This window comes from Perognathus longimembris, chromosome 2 (assembly GCF_023159225.1).
Source record: "Perognathus longimembris pacificus isolate PPM17 chromosome 2, ASM2315922v1, whole genome shotgun sequence".
NCBI lineage: Eukaryota > Metazoa > Chordata > Mammalia > Rodentia > Heteromyidae > Perognathus > Perognathus longimembris.
This window is the reverse complement of record NC_063162.1, coordinates 41353775-41376235: the sequence shown is the minus strand read 5'-3', so window position 1 is coordinate 41376235 and position 22461 is coordinate 41353775.

The window sequence follows — 22461 nt, the reverse complement described above, 5'->3', positions numbered from 1 at the left end:
AACACAGAAGATTGTTCTGTGTGTGTGTGTCTCTGTGTGTGTGTGTGTGTGTGTGTGTGTGTGTGTGTATGTGTGTGTGTGTGTATCTGAGATTTGGTCTCTTACTGTGGGAATCTTGGCAAGTCTAAATACTTCATTCAGCTGAAATGACTATTGGGTCTTAACTTGGGAAGAAGACAAGTACTGTTTCACAAATGCTTGCAAGAGAAGAGATATCATTTAAACATCAGTGTGACTGTGCTTGAGAACTGAATGATCCAGAAATGTCTAAATGATACTGGTGACAATACCCTGCCAAGATCAGAGAAATGGATTTGAATCTAGGCCTGAGATTTGATTCTATGTTAATACCTCTTGGTATTTTATGAACAATCACTCCCCAAATTTCTTTTTTATTAAGACATGAGAAAAGCAGAAGGTCAAGGAATGGAAATGTTGACAAATATGAGTCCTTGCATGTAAATGTTTTGGTTCTATATCCCATTCCCTTAGCTTATTATTCTACTGATCCCTGTGAATCTTGCCATCCAACTTCAAATAGAAATTAACTAATTTGGAAAAGAGGTAGATTATATAGTTGCACTTTTTTTTCAAATTGTGTATTTCCTGATATTGAGCTAAAGGAAAAAACATTAATGTCTAGTTAATATTTTGTCAGAGTTTCAGGTGATTTCCTCAAAAAGACTAATACCAAACAATCATGGTTTCTCCTCCTAACAATGTCTGCTGATATAGATTTCCCTTATGTTTTCCAAAGTTACTCCACCACTTTTTTTTTTTACCACCAGCTTCTGTCCCTTTTTTCTCTTTGTTTATGGAATTCAATGGATCACAACGTGGAAATAGTTCGTGATGCTGAGTTTCCAGATCCTATCATTCATAATGTGATTTTCTATTTTACTCATTCAGTGTTTCCACAATAACCGCTTTCTTCAAGTTGGATGTGATGCTCCTCTAGCCATTTATACCTGTTTTAATGCTGGTCCTCTCTGGACCAATGACCAGTTTGGGTTAATCAACTATCACCCACATCATAAGCATATTGACTATTCTTTCCTGCACAATGACTCTATATGACGATCTCATCTTTATGTACTCCCTGTTCTTCTTTAAAAAGTAGTTCTTCATACTATCAATGCCATATACAATACTTTTTTTCTTTGTACTTGTGAAACATGCCAGTTAAGTGAAACTAAAGGATTTGCTTCACCAAAGGGAACATGAAAAACTTCAATATGATACATGAATACCATCCTGGCTTCATTAAATCTATAGTTCACATCAGGAAATTCTATGAGGAACATACATTGCCAGACTTACCTGATTTCATCAGCTAGAGTCACAACTTTACTTCTTTACTACTGTTTCCAGTTATAAGAAGAAAACCCTTGTTTTTAAATTATCTATCTGGAGGTAACAAGTTAGATAAGAAATGTACTCACTGCCTTATGTATGAAACTGTAACCCATCTGTACTTTACGTTGACAACAAATATAAATAAATAAATTATCCATCATCCCAGCTACTTGGGAGGCAGACATAGGAGGTTCATGTTACAAGGACAGGCTATGTGAAGTAAGCAAGATACTGCCTCTAAACAGAAGTCAGGTGTCATGGTCATGACTGCTACTCCAGAGGCATGACCCGTAGTAGAATTGCAGTTCAAGATTAGCCCAGGAAAAAATAAGAGACCATAAGGAAATGGAAGGACTTGAGAAAAATTATACTAAGTGAAGTGAGCCAGACCCAAAGAAACATGGACTCTATGGTCTCCCTTATTGGGAATAATTAGTACAGGTTTACACAAGTCACAGCAGAGGATCACAAGAGCCCAATAGCTATACCCTATGATCACATAAGATGATGCTAAGTGAAATGAACTCCATGTTATGGAAACGATTGTTATATCACAGTTGTAACTACTTTCAACGTCCCATGTGTATCTGTAGCTTCTATTATTGATTATGTTCTTGTATCACCTTCCTGTGGTTGTACCTACACTATTTCTGTAATCTTATCTCAGTATATTGGAAACCATGTATACTGGTATTAGAACTAGGAAATTGAAAGGGAATACCAAAATTGAGAGACACAGGGTAAAAAAAGAAACACAACTACAAAAGCAATACTTGCCAAACTGTTTGGTGTAAGTGAACTGAACACCTCATGGGGGAAATGGAAAGGGGGAGGGGGGAGGGGGGTATGAGGGACGAGGTAACAAACAGTACAAGTAATGTATCCAATGCCTAACGTATAAAACTGTAACCTCTCTGTACATCAGTTTGATAATAAAAATTTGAAAAAAAAATTTTAATATAATAAATAAATAAATAAGAGACCATATCAATTGCAAAATAAAGCAAAATGGGCTGAGGGTGTGGCTCAGAAGCTGCTAAACTGCTTATCTAGCAAATGCAATGCCTTGAGTTCCATCTCACTACCGGAAATAATAATAATAGTAATAATAATGTAATAATAGTAATAGTAATAAGTTTGAGACTTCAACAAAATTGATAGACATATATAGTTCAATATGTTCCTAGACACTCTGCCCACTTCCATTTTAAAATTATTCCTCCTCTACCAACTTATTTATGTTGAAAGCCTTCATCTTTCATTCTGACTTTCCTTAACATTCCACTACTATATCCCATTCCTAACTGCCCTGCATAGAAGGAAACCCCTGCTATGTAGCTTTCCTGATACTCCAGCCCATCTAAATTTATCATGTCATCCTCTTATTTTCTTCTTGTCCTTCTTAAGTCATTAAAGTGGCACAAAATCACTCTTCAATTTGCTGTTAATAACCATTATTTCTTGGAGAGGTGACCCTTCTCAGATGACTTCCTTTAACTTTCATAATGTTTTTAATGACTAAATATCAAATATCATTTTAAAAAGTTTAAAACCCGTTGGTAGATGGGAAAGCAAAATATATACATCTGATGAGGGATTACTGTCACTTACCAATCACATAACATAAAAAGCGTTTTGCTCTGAGTCTGAGTATGACCATCCCCATCCATTTACCACAACCTGCCACCAGATATCCATGCTATGTGAAGAGATTCTGGAGGAATCTTGATGAACTAATCAACCTTCTTGCTTTAGCGGTAAGTGATCACTAATCATTTGAACTTCTGGGTACAAAAATAGGGTGCTCTTTGGAGAGAAATCTATTCACTCAGACACCATGCCAGATTTTTTTTCTCAAATCAATGAAATAAAAGGTTCAAATTTTCCATATCATTGGACAGGTTTAAATTTTTTAATTCAAATTGATGTGTGGAGCAATGACACTGAGGGAAAATGGAATGATGCAAAGGGGCTTTTATCAGATGACAAGTAGATATGAGAAAAAGAAAATGCTGACAACCACAGCCAGAGTTATATAAAAGCTAGGCAGCAAGCAGATCTTGCAGACACTGAGCCTGGCCAGGGAACAGAGATAAATGGGAGCAGAGATCAAAAAGCTCACCCTTACCCTTCTGCCCACTGGGAAAGGAGACTCACAGCATGTAAGGTACCTGTTTCTAATCATATGTAAAACTGCAAAACTTGCAGGGTTACCGTGATATGAACAAGGTTAATGTGCTACTCAAGATTAATTGTGACCTCACGAAGAAATTTATTGAGGATGAGGGAATCTGAAAGTAAAAGGAGGAGCAAAAGCTTTTCCAGAAATTCATCACGATGGGGTGATGGATGAAAGCCTTCAGCATCCAATAATAGGATTTTAAAAATTCACAGAAGCTGCACTAAGGAGATCTCTAGTGCTTGCCTTAGACATATCAGAGCTGGTGGATGGCAAGTGAGTGTGGTTAGCCCTGTGGGAAGATAGTTATTATCCTGTGGGCTTTATCCACTCCACTGTCTAAGCTTTACTTAGCTGTGCAGGGTCTAGCTTGAACATGGTAAAAGTATAGATTTAATTTTAGAGTAATCATTAAACACATGGTAAGGAAAACAACCATCAAAAAGACTGATGGTCAGTGAAGCAGCAGTTACTTCACGGGTACAATATGTTAATGAATCCCAAGAAGATGGGAGAAAGATTTAACTTCTTTGCTTTGCTACCTCATCAGAGAGTTCAGGGTGGAGGTCATCAGATGGGCCCAAATCAGTCAAAACCCTCTGCATCACCACCTGTAGCTGGATTTGGCGAACTGACTTGGCGGTGACAGTTCTGGACTTCTCACCTCTCAGCCTACTCAAGAAATTATAGGGAACACACTTCATATACTGAAGATAACGTGACCAGCTCAAAGTATTTCACAACCAAGAAAAATACTCCCCCCCTTTTCCCACTGTATGGAAGCATGAACTCGTGGCAATTGTGCTTCCTTAGCTTGCTGGCTCATGGCTGGCGTTCTTTTAGAGCCCCACCTCCAGCCAGACTTTAGCTGGCTAATTGAAGACTCTTCTGCCTAGGCTGGCTTTGAGCCATGATCCTCCAGGTCTCAAGTCTCTCGAGTAGGCTGGATTGATTACAGATATAAACCACTGGCACCCAGCAAAAATAGCCCATTTTATAAAGAATACAATCAAAATTGTAAAGTCTTAAAGGTTGTAATGAACTCTTGGTACAAATGTATATTTGACTTAGTGATTAAATTATTAAGAGACTGAGTTTCCTTTAATAAAACTAGAGCTGGTTTTGCCTTGTTAAGAAAAATACACAGGAACATTGAAGGGGTCATAGAAACTACAGTGACTATCCTAAGGGGACTTTAAACCCAGGACTTTGTGCTTGCTAGGTGCTCTTCCATGTGAACCATGCCTCTACCTTGATGGGACTGATTAATTCTGTATGTTACTTTAAAAGAAGTAAAGCAGTATTACTCTGACACAGAAATACAAGATTTACCAAGTGAAACTGAAAAAAAAAAAAAAAAAAAAAAAAAGACTGATGGTGACTAACATCGTGGATTTTATCTTATTCTTTATTTTGCCTGGCTTGAACTCAGGAACTTACACTCTGTCTTGGCGTTCATGCTCAAGGCTGGTGCTCTACCACTTCAGCCACAGCTCCATTTCCCGATATTTTGCTGGTTCTTGTAGATCAGAATCTTTCAGATTTTCCGTCCTGGTTGGCTTTGAACCTCGATTCTCAAATTCCAGTCTCCTGAGAAGCTAGGATTGCAGGCATAAGCCATGGGTACACAATCCTAGATTCCATAGTTAATTAGACCTGCCCTGGAGTCCTGCTTTTATCATTTACAAGCTGCAAAATCATGGGTGATTAGCCCCAAATCTTGGGCAATGAGTCCAGTTTCTCAAAACCTTTCCTGTTTTCCTAAAACCAATAAGGAAAAAAGTCATTATGCTGTTAAGTTTTTGAGATCATGTATTTTAAGTGATTAGCAAAATCCTTTAGCAATCAAGAAAATGTGTGATCATCACTTGAACCACATTCACTGTTACTGTTGTTCATGGTAATAGTAAGAGTAGTCACTATAGAAACACAGTCAGGGTGGGGGGCAATTCTTGTTAGTTTCTACTTCACCAGGCAATGTGGTCCAATTTTGTCCACAAGTATGCAACTTAAATATGGTATTTGAAAAGTTTTCCACGCACTTACTGGATCCATATCTTTCTGACTCCTACATTTCACAGGAAGATGAGTTAGGATTTTAAATAAAACTTTGGTCAAGATGACTGTAGTAAAAGATTTAGATGATTTTTGATTCACAAGGAGTTTATGCAAAAAAAGACTTATTTTGACATCTCTCTGTAAAACTCAGTCCCAAACCTCCCAACCAGGTAACACAGTCAGTTTTTCTTACTTTTACTTAGCAATATCTCCCCCTTCCTTGACTTTGTTTTCAAGGCATCTCTTCTCTAGTCTCTTGATTTCATGTTGCAAATGAACAGCTAAATCTGACTGTCTCTTTCTACCCCAGACACACCTAAGTCCTATAGCCAACAAGAGATTTCTGAAGTCTGTTCTCAATGGCAACATATTCATTTATTCATAAAAGAACTATCAAAGGTCCACAATGTGCTAGTCTAGCTTCTAAGACAGTGAAACAAAATAAAGCTTACAGTCTTTTGGGGGAGAACGTTAGAAATCAAATAACTCACATTCGTAATTCTTTTTACACAGAAGTCAGAGATTAAAGTATTGATAGCCCATGCAGAAAAGTTCACCAGACTCTGTCTCCAAAATAACCAACAAAAAGGGCTGGGAGTGTGGCTTAGTGGTAGAGTGCTTGCCTCACATGTATGAGGCCCTGTGTTTGATACCACAGTACCATATAAGCAAAAAAAATTAATTAAAAAATCAACAAAAAGCTGTACTGAAGGCATGGCTCAAATGGTAGAGCACAAGCTGCAAGCAAGCTGAGAAAGAGCACAAGAGTTCAAGCCCCATTACTGGCAGGAAAAATATGTCAAGCTTGTATCACACTAAAAAGAACATAAGCAAAATAACATGGCAAAAAATGCTTATCAAAGAAGTATGCAAAATATTTCAAAAGAAACTTCTGTGTGTTGTGGTCAAATTTTTACCTTTGCAATAAAATTTATTTTCCTTTGGGTAAGCCCATCTTATCCTCAATGCATAAGCAATGCCCAAATTTCCAATGACAACTCTTCTCCTGACACATGTGCACATGCATGTGCACACATGCACATATGTACAACTGGAAGCTCTCATCTCCACTCCTTGTCTGATCAGAGTGATATATTACACTGGCATGAATTACTGTACTCACTAAATACATAATTGACACATGACCCAAGCTGAGTCAATGAGAGTTTGGTTTCCCTTGAGATATTTTCTGCTGATAGTGTTGTTGTTGGTTTCAACATGCCACGTGAACCCATACTCTTTATTTTTCTTTCATATTTCCTTCCCATGATTTTACCCCTGGTACCACTGTAACTGATCTTAATACCCTGAATACTGTATATACGTGCATTGGAACTAGGGAAGGGAAAAGGAATACCAAAATCGAGAGGCAACACATAAAAAGACAAATCATTGCAACAGCAATACTTACAAAACCATTTGGTGTAAACCAACTGTACAACTCATGGGAGGAAGAAGAAATGGGGAGGAGGGAGGCAGGGGAAAATGAAGAAGGAGGTAACAAGTTGGGTAAGAAATATACATGTCCTATATAGGAAACTGTTACCCCTCTGTACTTCACTTTAACAATAAAGAAGAAAAAAACTAAAAAAATAAAATCCCTCTTCTAGATCTCTAACCCTAAGGATCACCATATAACAAGGAGTTACTAGGAATCATGTTTTTCAAATTCTAGAGAAAACACCTCAATATAAGTAGAAGTACTAGAAAATAAGATTGAAATATGAAGGCAAAAATAATGAGCTTATTCTAACTCCTGAAGAATTAGAACTAGCCAACATTAAGTTACATGAAAACTTAACTCATTTTTGCATTTGTAAACTAATCAGAGACAGATATTCTGTCCCCTCTACATGAAAAGGTCCTGATTGACTCAGCCATTACCAGTGGCTGAGCATTCACATGTGCCGGGCCCAGTGGCAGCTAGCACTGTGTGCTATTCTAAGTGCTGTCGTACTGAGTCATCATTTTGGAGATAATAAGTATAAGGTTTGGAGCCCTCACCTACCCTGGCCAGGTTCACAACTTGCAAACGAGGAAGCTGGGATTAAACTGAAGATTATGTTCTGGTACACAGTAGTGCTGCTCTCCTCAGGCTCAGCAGGCTGAGCACCTGCTGCCTCATCCCTCAGCACATCCTGCAGCTCCAGGCTACTGGCCCAGCAATGCTTCTGACACTGACACAATGGAAAGGAGCCTACATCCTTTGGAGCCCAAGTTTTCCTTGCAGATTGCTTTACAGAATAGGAAGGACAACATAGTCAAGGGCCTGAGTAACCACGGATGGTAAAATGCAGTTATAAAGGATACTTTCTCCATAATTAGCAGTTCCTTAGGCATAGCTTAACTTCCATGGGAAGCTTAGAATCCTCTTCTTGAAAATGGGGAAAGAGAGACAAAACTTTAAAGGATAGGAGAAAATAAAAGTCTTCAAAAATATTATCAGTTCCAGGTGCCTGGTGGCTCATGCCTTTAATTCTAACACTTATGAGGCTGAAATCTGAGGATCCCAATTTGAAGCCAGCACATAGAAAGAACATTCTTGAGACTCTTATCTCAAATTTACCACCAAAAAAGCTGAAAGTGAAACTGTAGCTGAAGCGCTAGTCTTGAGAAAAAAAAAATCCGCAGGGACAGCATCCAGGCTCTGAGTTCAAGCCCTAGGACTAGCACCCAAAAAAAGTCAGAAAAAAATGGGGGAAAAAAGAAAGAAAGTCTTGGACTGGGAATATGGCTTAGTGGTAGAATGTTTGCCTTGCATGCATGAAGCCCTAGGTTCAATTCCTCAGCACCACATATACAGAAAACGGCCAGAAGTGGCGCTGTGGCTCAAGTGGTAGAGTGCTAGCTTTGAGCAAAAAGAAACCAGGGACAGTGCTCAGGCCCCAAGTTCAAGCCCCAAGACTGGAAAAAAAAAAAAAAAGAAAGAAAGTCTTCAAAATATTTCCTTTCAATCACTTCTAAGAGACTTGTAACATTTTTTAAATAGATGTTTATATATGCATGCACAACTATTTACTATATACTATATTTATATTACAATCTATGCATACACATAAGGCACCACTGTTTGCACATTCATATTATTGCATGTTATATTTGCATATTACAATATGTATGCATATGAAATAAATTATTCATTAGTAATAATCAGGGAATTCAATGATATTTGCTAGGCTTTCAAATCTAGTAATCACTTAATAAGCTTTTAAAGTTGATTTGATAGCCCGTTCAACCAACTCCTGACTCATGTAAACTCTGCGACACATTCACTTTCTGCACTGAGAGATAAGACCTTTGTAAAAGCACAGCCCATGAAATGGAGCAGCTCATGCAGTCATCTCTCCCCAGACAGCTTTAAGGACTGCAGCTCAGCTCCACAAACACACAACATGGGTTTCCTAGAATGACGTACGTTCATAAAAATGCATCCCTTGTTTTGTAACAGCAAGAAAGCAGGAAATGAAAGGAATTCCTAAAAATATGTTTGGAAACCAATCAATTGCATTTAATGAACTCACATCCAGCAGAACCAGGGAAAGTTACAAAAATACCTCCAATCTATTGTCAAGTGGAAAAATCAATAATAAGAATTGTTATGCACATAAGTATGTATATGTAGTTATATATATATTCAGCATTTTAAAACCTCTAAGCATAAACACACACCACAGTGTTTGTGTGCAAGTGTGTGTGTGTGTGTGTGTGTGTAAATAGGAAGCAGCCTGAAGATACCTTTACCCAAAACTCAAACAATCCTTAAGAAAACCCTCCAGAAAAGGGGAAAAATATGCATGGGAGCACACATGGGGTCATTTTGGTTTTTAACTTACATAGAGCCATTTAGATCCAAGTTTTATAAATGGTACATTAAATGCATCTGTTTTTGTATATTTTGAAGAAATTTAGCAAGTAATTGTACAGAGTCTCAGCATCACTGTCATTCAAGGTACTGTTTTACCATAACATATTTATATTGTTGATGTTTGGTATATTTCAGTAACTACTCTTTCATGTGCTATGCCATGTGTTTGTCTAGCATAAGTTTAGAAAAAAAAAGAAATTAATTGACTTCTATAACCTCAAGGGAAACAAAGTAGAATATACTCTATACTTCTGTTTTTGAAAAGAAAGAAAAATTGTTAATCTATCCTCAAATTGTGTTAACCATTAACTTCCATTGCTAAATGTATATATGAATAAAGAAATAAGAAAAGAAGCATAATTTACAGTGAAGATTTGTATGACACCCTGTAAAACAAAAGAATCAGGTATTTTGATTTATGAAACTAGAAATAAAGTCTAGTGTACTATCCACTTGCCCAGCACAAAGTCAGGTTATTTTGATATCAGATTTTCATTTTGTTCCTTTAAAAGACATTTCTTCCTAAATGTAAATTAAAAAGGAAAGACTATCAAATATATGATCCTTCTTTTCTACTTTTGAAAGGCTCTAACTGCTATTTACTCATACAGATATATGAAACCATATATTCAGTGCTAATGATTAATCTGGAAGGAGTTATTATAATATATTTGAAACACACTGAATACTTTATTCAAGATTTGTTTATATTAAGATTTTAATAAGTATCCCCTGTACTACTTTTCTAAATTGCATAAATAAAATATCAACTTTTCCAGTTAATTTTAATGAAAGAAGAAACTATAAAGACCATTTGATAGATAAGAAATCTGAGGCCCAGAAAACAAGCGGCCTACAGAAATAGAGGTGATTACTGTCACAACTCAGCTTATAATAGAGATGCTCAAGTTTAAAGATTGCTGAGGGTCATCAGATGCAGCATCATAGAAAATTAACTTTCTGGGGAAAGTTCTAATCCATTTAAAGACAATACATGACTTGACTATAACAACACAAGGACATTGTATGTAGCAAAAATGAAATGCTTGGCTAAAGAATTTAGCATTTACCATCATCAATTGTATAAAAGCTTTACTTTATGTATTAACTACTGTTCAATAAGAAAATATTGCAAGATCTACTAGAAATATGATTTAAAGAATTTACTACTTCAAAGGATACTGGCTACTGTGATACCCATTGAATAACATCTTGGAAAAAACCAAACAGGAATGCTGTTAAGAATACTGAGAGGTACCTGATTATTTGGTTTTTCCCGGTGTTTTTGTCTCTTATGTGTGTCACTGTAGTGGCTGTTTACTTATTCAAAAATAGTAAATATGGGTTAACTTCATGCTCAGTTAATGGTTCCCATTTTCATTTCAATTTACACTTCAATAAGAATCTTTCCTTGAATACTGAAAATGGGAATTCTTATTTCTATGGAGATGTGATGTCTGAGAGAACCATTCTGGGCAGTGGGTGATTTTGAACTAAAGAGATTCTAAATGTCTAATGACCAGTAGTGCTCAGTTCAGTTTCTGTGTTCAAAAACTATCTGAATTTACTTTACTTATCTCCAAGTAGGATAACTATCTCAAATTCAAAATGAAAAATGAATTAAGTACTGTGAGAGGGAATAATGATGCCACCAGAGTTTTCCAGGGAGCAGGAAATTAACTAGTTTCCATAATGACCATAGGGTTTTACATGATTACATTGCATCTCACAGAAATATGCCTGCGTTTGTTTAGGAATGCTTGTTGAATGTTTATCATTTTACACACCCAGACATTATGACAGGAAAACAAAGCAAATGGGAACCCTTACCCTCATAGAGTTGCCATGACAGAGTTGAGGAAACAGACATCCACAAGATAGAAAGTAAACTGAACAGATTTTTAGAGAATGGAAGGGGATCTTAAAACACTGCATACTTATGCTAGCCACCTCCTCATAGTTAGGTGTTAGTTGTAGGCTTTATGTGTTGGTTTACTTGATAATGGAAAAGTTCTATTGCTAACCTTGCCCAGTCTTGGATTATCTGATTTGCCATTTCTTGAGCCTGCCCAGTTTGCTTATATTTCTATCTCAGTATAATCAGGGGCTTCCAGTGAACAAATGCACCAAAGAAAGATAAGAGGGTGGTTTTACATTCTTTTTTGCCTACATTTTCCCCCCATAAACGTACTGTATATACTTCTACCTACAAGAAAAACTCAGCAAATGCTTAGAAATATACAGAAAAAGTTTGCCTTTGTTGTCCTACTGAGCTTGCCAATAAGATTCTACCTAAAGAAGTCAGAGTATACAATGGCCTAACCCCATCGATTAAAGATGGCACTTTATCCATCAACTGTACTATTCACAGTGGCATGGGGAAACATGCAGGCATCTGTAATTATTTAGTTCCAATAAGCAGCAACTTTCCACTACTGTGGAGGGTGGATGTGATTACACAAGCCAATTCTTCACGAGGATCTTATAAAGGCATCCTAAAAGCAAAAGAAAGTCTGAATAGCTTGCACTTAAAAACAAGCATTCAACAAAACTGTATTGCCAGTGGTACAATGTATTATTGACTAAACTTCGATTTTGCTGAAAAAAAAGAAATGCCATCAGTAACCCTGGCATTTACCCTTTTTTATGTGTGAAAAAAACATGCTTTTTTTTTCCCTTAAAATTCTAGGAGCAACAAAGATTTGAGTATATGGGCTCAATGTGGCACAATGCTTTTCTTCCAGGAACTCACAGAAATACAGTGACACTTAAGTGGAGAATTACAGTGTTTGATCCCAAATACAATGATAGGAAGTGAATAAGGACCTGTAGGGCACTCAGAGATAAAACATTTCAACTTATTTGGAAAGAAAGGGAAAATAGCAGTCCGAAAATAACTTTCTGGAAGTCTCTTATGCCTGAGCTGGGCTATCCAGATGAAAGAAGGGACAAGTGAAGGATATATAAATGCTACCCTGTGATGTATGCCAAGAATTACAAGCAGTTCAGTGTTGGACAAGAGCAAGCTTGACATAGAGAATCCTGGAAGGCAGGACGTCCAGTCCCATACCTATGACCCTAGCAACTCAGGGGGCTGAGATCTGAGAATCACAATTCGAAGCCAGACAGGCAGCAAAGTCCAGAAATATTTTAGTGGCAACTAACCAGCAAAAGTCCAAAAGTGGAGATGTGGCTCAAGTGGTAAAAATACTAGCCTTTAAGAGTGTGAGGCCCTGAATTTAAGCCCCCAGGTACCAACACACGCATACACACACACACACACACACACACACACACACACACACACACACACACACACAGAGAAGACCATGAAATGCCATCTCTAAATATTCACACAGTGAGACCAAAGGAGGATATTCTTAGGAGCAGATCACAGAGGCTCAATAGCTATGTGCATAGGATCATATTAAATGTTTATCAAAATGAACTCCAAGAAATGGTAACAAGAGGTTTTTGTTATTTTACTTTCCCTGAGTAGTAGTCCCTGTTTTTGACTTCTGTGCTTTTTGTCTTGTATGTAAGTTTATCGGTATGTAGGAGGGTAAGGGGAAGCAGAGAAATGGTGGAACTAAGAATGAACTAATAGGGCTGGGGATATAGCCTAGTGGCAAGAGTGCCTGCCTCGGATACACGAGGCCCTAGGTTCGATTCCCCAGCACCACATATACAGAAAACGGCCAGAAGCGGCACAGTGGCTCAAGTGGCAGAGTGCTAGCCTTGAGTGGGAAGAAGCCAGGGACAGTGCTCAGGCCCTGAGTCCAAGGCCCAGGACTGGCCAAAAAAAATAATAATAATAATAATGAACTAATACAGCAGTGCTACTCACTAGACACTATGTTGAAAATGAACCATACAACTTGTGGGGGAGGAGGGCTGGAAGGGAATAAAAAACTCAGAGAAAATGAGGAAGGAGGTGACCCTGCTCACAAAGAAACATAGTCATTACTTGACTTACATAAATGTAATCCCTCTGTACATCACCCTTATAAGAAAAGGAAAAAAGAAAAAGAAAAAGCCAATGGAAAAGCAGAGGACAGAGCCCAGGAGCTGGGCTTAATTACATGAGATGCTGAGGTATTTTCAAGTAGAGAGTGATTTCCTCAAAGTCACAGGGAAGGGAAAGCACAGATTTGAGGCTATTAATTTAATCCTGAAGAGCATGACCAGAGCTTCAAGTGAGAAGTTGGAATAGCTAAGCATAGGGAAATTGGCAGGATTTGGCAATTGTCTAATGAGGCCCAGTGGAGCCAACCTGAAAGCAGCCATGAGCGTAAGTCTTTGAACACCACATCAAAGATGTCTAACCTACACTGCAATCCAATTTTAATAATGCAATTAAAATCTAATGGGCTAGATACAATATTAAGGATAAAAGGCAATGAGCTCAGTGAGCTATCACCTTCTCAACTTTAGGAATGGTTCTGCAAATACCATCTTTCCATATGACCAACCTATACCTCTGGGTATTTGTAAACTCAAAAGATGCAAGGTCAGTTTACTATGAAGACACTTGTATGCCCAGGTTAATCACAGCAATATTCATAAGAACTAGGTGCTGTAATCTGCCTATGTTCCCATTAGCAGAAAAATAAAGAAAATGTGGCACATACACACTTAGGGAGTCTCATTCAGCCATGAAAGAGAAAGGAAATTATGTCGTTTCAGAAACATGGTTGATACTGAAGATCTTTAAGCAAAAAAAAACAGACACATGAAGACAAGAACCATTCATTATTTTTCACATGTAAAACTTAAAGGGGGCAGGGAGAGACGTGACAGGAAAAGGGAAACTACTGAGGAGGTGGGAGGGGGAAAAGTGGAAGAAATGAGAGAAAAGAGAATAACAGAGGAAGTGAATATGATTTAAGTACATGATATGCACATTAGAAAATATCACAATGATACCCATTACTTTCTACAATTAATATACATTAACTCTAAAATAAAGAAATTCACTGTAACTCATAACTACTTTGTCAAGACTTATTCAAGAAATCATATAATTTAGAATAGTACTGCATGACCGAAAGCTCAGCTACTCAGTTGTAGAGAATGGGAAAAACATAGTTCAAGGCCAAACAGGCCAAAAATTATTAAAGAGACCTCATCTTAACAAACAAGCTGAGTATGTGGCTTGTTTAGGAAGCCATAGGACTGCCCTGGGGAAAACACCTAGACTCTATCCATAGTGTACCTCAAGCACAAAAGGTTAGAAGCTCAAGTGGCAGCACATTTGCCCAGCAAATCCAAGGTCCTGAATTAAAACCTCAGTACCCCCCAAAACTGTATATGTAGCAAATGGAATTAATATGCTGGCTCCTTTTCCATAAATTTTCCTTATTTTTGCATTTTTTCTTTATAAATAAAATGTTTCACAGGTTCAAGGAAAATACAGTTGTCTTCATGAAACCATGACTCTACCTGTTCACTCTATGAAGAAAGGAGGAGATGGTTATGCTCAGGTAGGCCTGAACTACAAGCTTTCTCTTTGGGCTTCATGAGTAGCTTGGATGGCAGGCCCACACTACCATGTCCAGTAATATATACTAGAAGAGGTCTCACAAGCTGTCTTCAATTTTTCATCCTCCCAACCTCCACCTCCAAAGTATCCAGGATTACAGGTGTGAGTTATTACACACAGAGATACATCCTCACTGCTCTGATTTTACTTTTCATTGTGTGCTATGGCTATTACCTTCCTTTGAAAAAGTGCTCTTTAGCTTTCAAATAGTGCATTAAAAACATGCTTGTTTTTAAAACCTATTTTAAAAAAACTATTATAAGGAGCTATCAACTTCTTGCTAAACTAAACACCTCTTTTCATACAATCTAGCACTCACTCCATGGTATTTTCCCAAATCTCCCAATATCCATGGAGGCTTTGCACATAATTGTCAAGGTGTTGAACAAACCATGATGCCTTTCATAATGTGTATGGCAAAATAGCCTGTGGAATATTATCCAGCACCAAATAAAAGTAATTCCAGATTAGCAAGTGAATGAAGCCATTAAAAATTATTATCCCAAGTCTGTGACTGTCTGGAAAAAGTAAACCTATGCAGTCAACAGGTCAGTAGCTGAAGGGATTAGAACTTAGAAAGGTCTAAATAAGTAGAGCACAAAAGACATTTGGTGCTGTGACAATTTTCTGTGTGAGCCTCTCTTGGTAGATACATGTCACACTCATGTGTTCAAACCTGTAAAAAGCACAAGAGACTTTACATCATGTAAGCTGTGGACTTCAGAAGGTTCCAGAGTACCAACCTGGCCTATGAACTATGAGAATGTGCCACTAAATAGGGACCCTAACCATGGAGGATGCTTTGCACATGTGCACATGTGAGGAAATGTGAAATCTCAGGTCCTTTCTCTCAACTCTGCTCTGAAGCTAAAACTTCTCTACAAAGCCAAATGTATTTTTTAAGTCTAAACAACAAACATAATACATAAAAATATTTTAAGAAATTAGAAAAACAAAGCATTTTTGCTTTATGCCAGGTTAAATGATTTAGAGGCAAACCTCCAAATATTTGTCTCTTATTTGCTTGAAAACTATACTGTGATTGCAGGATGTTAAAGTTGTTGGGTTTTTTTTTTTTTCTAAAGTTATGTTCTGCTATTTATCTGTGTAAATGGCAATTTTCCCTATGTTGGGGAAATAACTAAACGAAATTTCAGGTGTAGAATTAAATTGTATCAAAGTGGCTTAAGAGGGATGTTTAAATACAATTGCTAAGTGAGTATTAGGAAATATATTTTATGAACGCATGATTTTCACCTGTTTCATACACTGAGAGTTCAGATAAAAATCTCATTTGGGAAAAAAGAAATCCTGCTTCAAATAAACAGTAACACATTTTAAAAATCAGTGTAATATACACTTTTTCTTTTTAAAAAATATTTCTCTAGTTAATCAACATGGCCCCAATTGCATAATAAGATGCATTTTCCATTCCTTTATAATTAAGAAGGCTTCTAAAGGCAAACTATCTATTCTGAAATCTAAAGAGACTTTTAACGCCTGAAGATAACTTCATTTACTTCTTTTTCTTTTAATAAATTTATTTTTAGAGTTCTTACTAATCTCAACATCAATTACATAAAACTGAAGCTTTTAATTCTAGTTGATTGGATTTTTTATGATTCATAGTTCCCCATAGGCATAAGTTTAATAACTTTTCTTTTTTCTATAACACATAACATTTGGAAAGATTTAATACTCCAATAGTTGCTGATCCAGTTTGCATGGCAGATTCCCAAAGGAAAACACTGCTATATGAAGCCTACCTTTCCCCCTGGCATTTGGCGTTCTTTGTCATGAAGGATTTTCTTTCTCTTTTCCTTTTCTTTTTTTGCAATCAAACTAGACACAGACTACATAGCACTCAATCATTAATTGTCCTTAATTATCTCAGGAACAGATCCTGACATTCAAAAATATAAACAAAAGAACACCCCAGCAGTCTTCTTTTTGAGATTGAGAACATTCACTTGAGACTGTTACTCTTCTAAGAAATCTGCTTACCTGATAAAGGTTGTATACTAAAGCAGATGGTGACCATGGCCTTGAAAACAGTCACGACTTTAGAGTTGCCCTTAAAACATGTGAAATCATGGGATTGACATTTTTATGCAATGTCTGCTAAGAGCCTAGCCAAAGTCTAGGATTTTTATGACCAATCCAGAATGACGAAAAATGCTGTCTTGCCTGTGGTGATTCATTGGATTCAGATTTGTTAGGATTTACTTAAAGTTGCTCATCTATTAGAAATGTTCCTAAGCCCAAAGCCTTGAGAAAAGCCTTTTATGTTTTTAAAAGTTTGTTGAGGCCTTGGTAGGTAGTGTTGAAACCACTTCAATTAAAAAAAGAAAGAGAGGGGCTGGGGATATGGCCTAGTGGCAAGAGTGCCTGCCTCGTATATATGAGGCCCTGGGTTCGATTCCCCAGCACCACATATACAGAAAATGGCCAGAAGTGGCGCTGCGGCTCAAGTGGCAGAGTGCTAGCCTTGAGCAAAAAGAAGCCAGGGACAGTATTCAGGCCCTGAGTCCAAGCCCCAGGACTGGCCAAAAAATAAATAAATAAATAAATAAATAAATAAATAAAATAAAATAAGAAAGAGAGAGAGAGAGAGAGGAAGGGAGTGAGGGAAGGAAGGAAGGAAGGAAGGAAGGAAGGAAGGAAGGAAGGAAGGAAGGAAGGAAGGAAGGAAGGAAGGAAGGAAGGAAGGAAGGAAGGAAGGAAGGAAGGAAGGAGAAGAAAGGGGAAGGAGGGATGTGAGGAGGGAAGGAGGGCGGGCGGGCAGGCAGGCAGGCAGGTAGGAAGGAAGGAGGGAAGATCAAAGTCCAATGGAGAGAGACAATCTTTTCTAGATCTCATCATTCTATTTCCTCATTTGGCTCTCTTTCTGCTACCTTGGTAAAGAGTCTGTCACTTCCTCTTAAAGAGCAAAGAGAAGAGGAACATGTGAAATTTGTACCAGAAGCATCTGTTTTGTCTTCAGCTCCTGGCCCTGCTCACAAGAGTGGGAGAAACAAATAATTTAATTAGTCTGTAGTGAAGCAGACCTTGTGAACAAAACCTGCAAAGAAGCTTGAGGAACCTAGAAACTTCAGGGAGAAGAAAATTATTCTGTTAGCACAAATAAAGCAGCTGTAGTGGTAATGGTATGTGGATGTTGTTAACATCATAGGTCTTGCCCAGCTCTGATGGCACACGCCTGTAATCCTAGCTACTCAGGAGGCTGAAATCTGAGGATCATGGTTCCAAACCAGTCAGGGAAGGAATGTCGATAAAACTCTTATCTCAAAATTACTACCAGAAAACCAGTAATAGAGCTGTGCCTCAAAGTGGTAGAGCAATAACCTTGAGCACAAAAGCTCAGGGACAGTGCCTAGGCCCTGAGTTCAAAGCCCCGCTGTTTGCAAAAAATAAAAATCAAAAGACCATAGATTTTTAGATGGTTCTAGACCATAGATATTTAGATGCTTCTAGAAAACCCTACCTCCAGAAACTTGTACCCTTTCCTTCAGGAAGTATGCACCAGTTTATGGTGCCGGAAAAAGGAATTTCTCCTTAAGGCAAGGAGGCTACACCTTTCTACCGTCCAACAGTGACCTCCTCATTGAATGTGGGCTGTTATTGGGGAGAAAGTATATAACATTGGCAAGGTAATGTGTGTCCAGAAAGGACCATTTCCACAGAGGGAAGCAGTCTTCAGCTGTCAGCAACCAATACCGTCTAGCCCTTAGGAATAATTGCCCTGCTCCTTAAGAGAGCTCTGGATGGCATGGCTCGGTGTCCTGTGCTTGACCAGCCAGAGTCATTTGTGCCATCCGTACAAATGATCAGGACGGATTCTGACCCTGACACCAGTTGTCATTACATTTCACTCTGCTGAACACAGCGCTGACCACTTGCCAAGCGCTCTTCCACACAAAATACCTCACCTGATATTATTAACACTACCAAAATCAAGAGACAAAGATAAAAAGACAATCAGTTCCAAAAGCAGTACTTACAAAACCGTTTGGTGTAAACCAACTGTACAACTCACTGGGGGGGAGGGGGGCAGCGAGGAGGGGGGAGGGAGAAAAATGAGGGAGGAGGTAACAAGTTAGATAAGAAATGTACTTACTGCCTTACTTGTGAAACTGTAACCCTTCTGTAATTCACTTTGACAATAAAAGAAAAAAATGGTACAAGGAAAAAACAAAAAAAACCAAAACACTACAAAGTCTCATTTCTCCCCTGGTGTGCACACGGAATAGAAAAAAATTAGAGCCATCTGCTTTCTCATGCTTATATTACGACTTAAGACATGAATAGAGATACAGCTGCATTTTTTTCTAAATGAAAAGTGTTTGAATCCATTTGTAGCCTGTAACATCATATTTGAGTACTGAAGTTGTGTTTGTATTCCTAATTTCCCCACAGATATGTGGGGACGGGGTGGGAGTAAACTGCATTCACATACAAAAAGTAAAATACAAAGCTACTATACTATACCAGATCAAGGGCCCATGCACATCTCCCATGCCAGGGAGGAAAAAGGAGAAACTCCTTGCCAGCCAGGGGTACTGAACCAAACGCTGCTGATTTGAAATTCTCATATGTGAAAATGATAGACCGGGGCCACAGTGCTAGCCTTGGGATCACCTCCGCAAAGTGGCATTGAAAGATTCTTTTCCTCCTGCTTCTGTGCTGTATTTCCTCTCCTCTGACTCCAAATCCAAAAGCCTACAACAAAACCAGGAATTTATTGAAGGTCAGGAACTTATTCTGAGTGGTGTTCTAACCATGCCACCCATCGGCTTCACCTTGCTTTTCCCATTTATCCTACTGTCTCTGCAGCTATTTCTCTTTGTGACTCCTGGCTGTTTCCCAGAATAGCTCTCTGTGTCTCGTTCAAAAGTGTCTCGTAGCCAGTACTTCCCATCTCAACCACACAAAGGTAGTATGTAATTATGGAATGAATTGGAAGGGCTGTGGAGGCAAAGCAAGATAGCTATTCAATGAGAAAAGAAAAATTTCCAACATACCATAAAGAGGCTATTTTCAAAATGTTTTCAAGCCAATGTGCAGAACAATCTTCCTATAACAGTCACAATGTCATGCTCCAGCATGAATTTCTACCATATTATATGTAACTGGCAGTCAGGTACATCATGATTGAGAACAGTTGGTTCCTGGCCTTTTCTCTCCACAGCAGAACAGATGCAACTAGCTCTCTCATTTCCCATTCCCGCCCTCCCCTACCAAGAAAGGTTCATATTGTCAGCAAGTATAATTTCCAAACTTGACATCACTTTCCTAGATTTGGAAAATAAATATTACTTGAGAAGCATCAAGACATTATTTTAGCCCAGTATCAGAGGCATACCTTTGTAATCCTTGCTAATTGTGGCTGAGATCTAAAGGATTGCACTTCTCAAGACCTGCTTGGGCAAAAATAACACATAAGACCCTGTTTCCACCCCATAACTTGGTGCCATGGCTTGTGCCTCTCATCAAAAGCTATGTGAGAGGCCAAACATAGAACGACAATGGTTCAAGGGCAGCCTGGACAGAAAAGTCTGCAAGACTTCATCTACAGAACAAAGCTGGAGAGGTGGGTGGTGCATTCCTTTGATCCTAGCAACAAAAGGAAGGATAAAGTAGGCAGATCACAGCTCAGATATATGAGTTGGTGGGAAGTAAGACCCTATCTCAGAAATAACCAGCAAATATCAGGGCCAGGGTATGGGTCAAGTATGGTGGAGCTCTAGCCTAGCAAACAAGAAGCCCAGAGTACACCAGTACTAACAGAAAAATTATTATTTTTTACCATCTGAATTTCCTATCTAAATAAATACAAATGCTATGGAATGAATAAGGCTCCCATCTATAATAAATATATATATATATATATGTATATATATAATTAATAAATGCCCATCCCCTTCTCTATAGTACTTTCCCATTTCCTCTGGAAAAATAAATCCCTCTCTCCCGTGCTCAAATAGCATTTTGCATACCTCTTTAAAAGATGTTCCTACACATCGCCTTTAGCTAGACTATAGTAGAATTCTGTTTTTTCCTCTTGCCTTAATGTCAGGAATCGTACCTCCTTCAATCTGTAATCCACATCTTATCCTTCACAGTGCAGGATTTGATATAAGTGCTTTGCTAATCTAAGTGCACTACAATTCAAGAAATGATTTGAATGCCCTTTGCAATTAGGCACAGAGTACAGTAATTGCAAAATATACCAATAATAATAGCAACAATAATAAAGGTGCTGGAGCACAATGGCAACACTTGATTTCTCAACAAAGAAGCTGGGTCCCATTGTGTTAAGTACCCCCAGCAATTACACGGAACACTGGGATGCACTCAAGCTGGCAGTGGCATCGCTGTTCTCTCCATGCTATCTCTAGTCAGGGCACACTGTCATGGAATTCCATGGTTGCCATGCTGACAGTGTGCTCAAGTCAAAAGGAAAGAAGTAAATCCCCATTCAGGCTAAATCCAGGCCCAGTGTTGGCAGAGTCACTATGCTGAGTTGCCAAAGCTTCTTAGTCCTGAACTGTGATACAGAGGGCTTTGCTTCTCTGGGTGAAATTAGAGAGACTTGAATGGCCATTCATTTCATGCTTCACTGACTAATCATGATCATTTCTTTGTCCCTGCTTTTGCTCATGAGAAGCAACAAAAATACAGTGATGAAGGAGTAGATGCTGGAGCTAGGCAGCCAGGATTTTAATCTTGGCTCCACTGTTTTCTAATCATGACTTGTTAGGCAGGTGACATAACATTACCATAGTTCACTACCTCTGCAACAAAATGACAACAACAGTATTTATATCCAAGAGTTTATGTAAATCTTAAATAAATGAATGCCTGGAAAGTGCTTGCCATAGAGTACAATACGGAATACACCCCTAACCAGTGCAAGGTACGTAGAGGCCACTGAATGGCATGATGAGGACTCTGGCCTTTGTCCTGAAGGTATTAGTGAACCATCAGAAAGACTTAGCAGGAGAATAACTCCATCTGATTTCTTCCTTAAATAGGACTCGTGCTGGACTGATGGCAAAGGTTGAGAAATGTGGATAGAGGTGCTGGGAATATGGCCTAGTGGCAACACTGCTTGCCTCGTATACATGAAGCCCTAGGTTCGATTCCTTAGCACCACACATATAGAAAAGGTCAGAAGTGGCCCTGTGGCTCAAGTTGGCAGAGTGCTATCCTTGAGCAAAAAGAAACTGGGGACAGTGCTCAGGCCCTGAGTTCAAGCCCCAGGACTGGCAAAAAAGAAAAAGAAATGTGGATAGAGTTGAGGAAGTTACCACAGAAATAGGCTGACTCAGAACAAGCAAGGGCTGACAGTAGACACAGCAAGCTAGAGTTGCTGAACCTATGGAGCATCCTGAGATGAGCTGATAGCGCCCTGGTGAGAAGGGAGGGAGTGGATGGAATCTGTAATGATAGCAGAGTTCT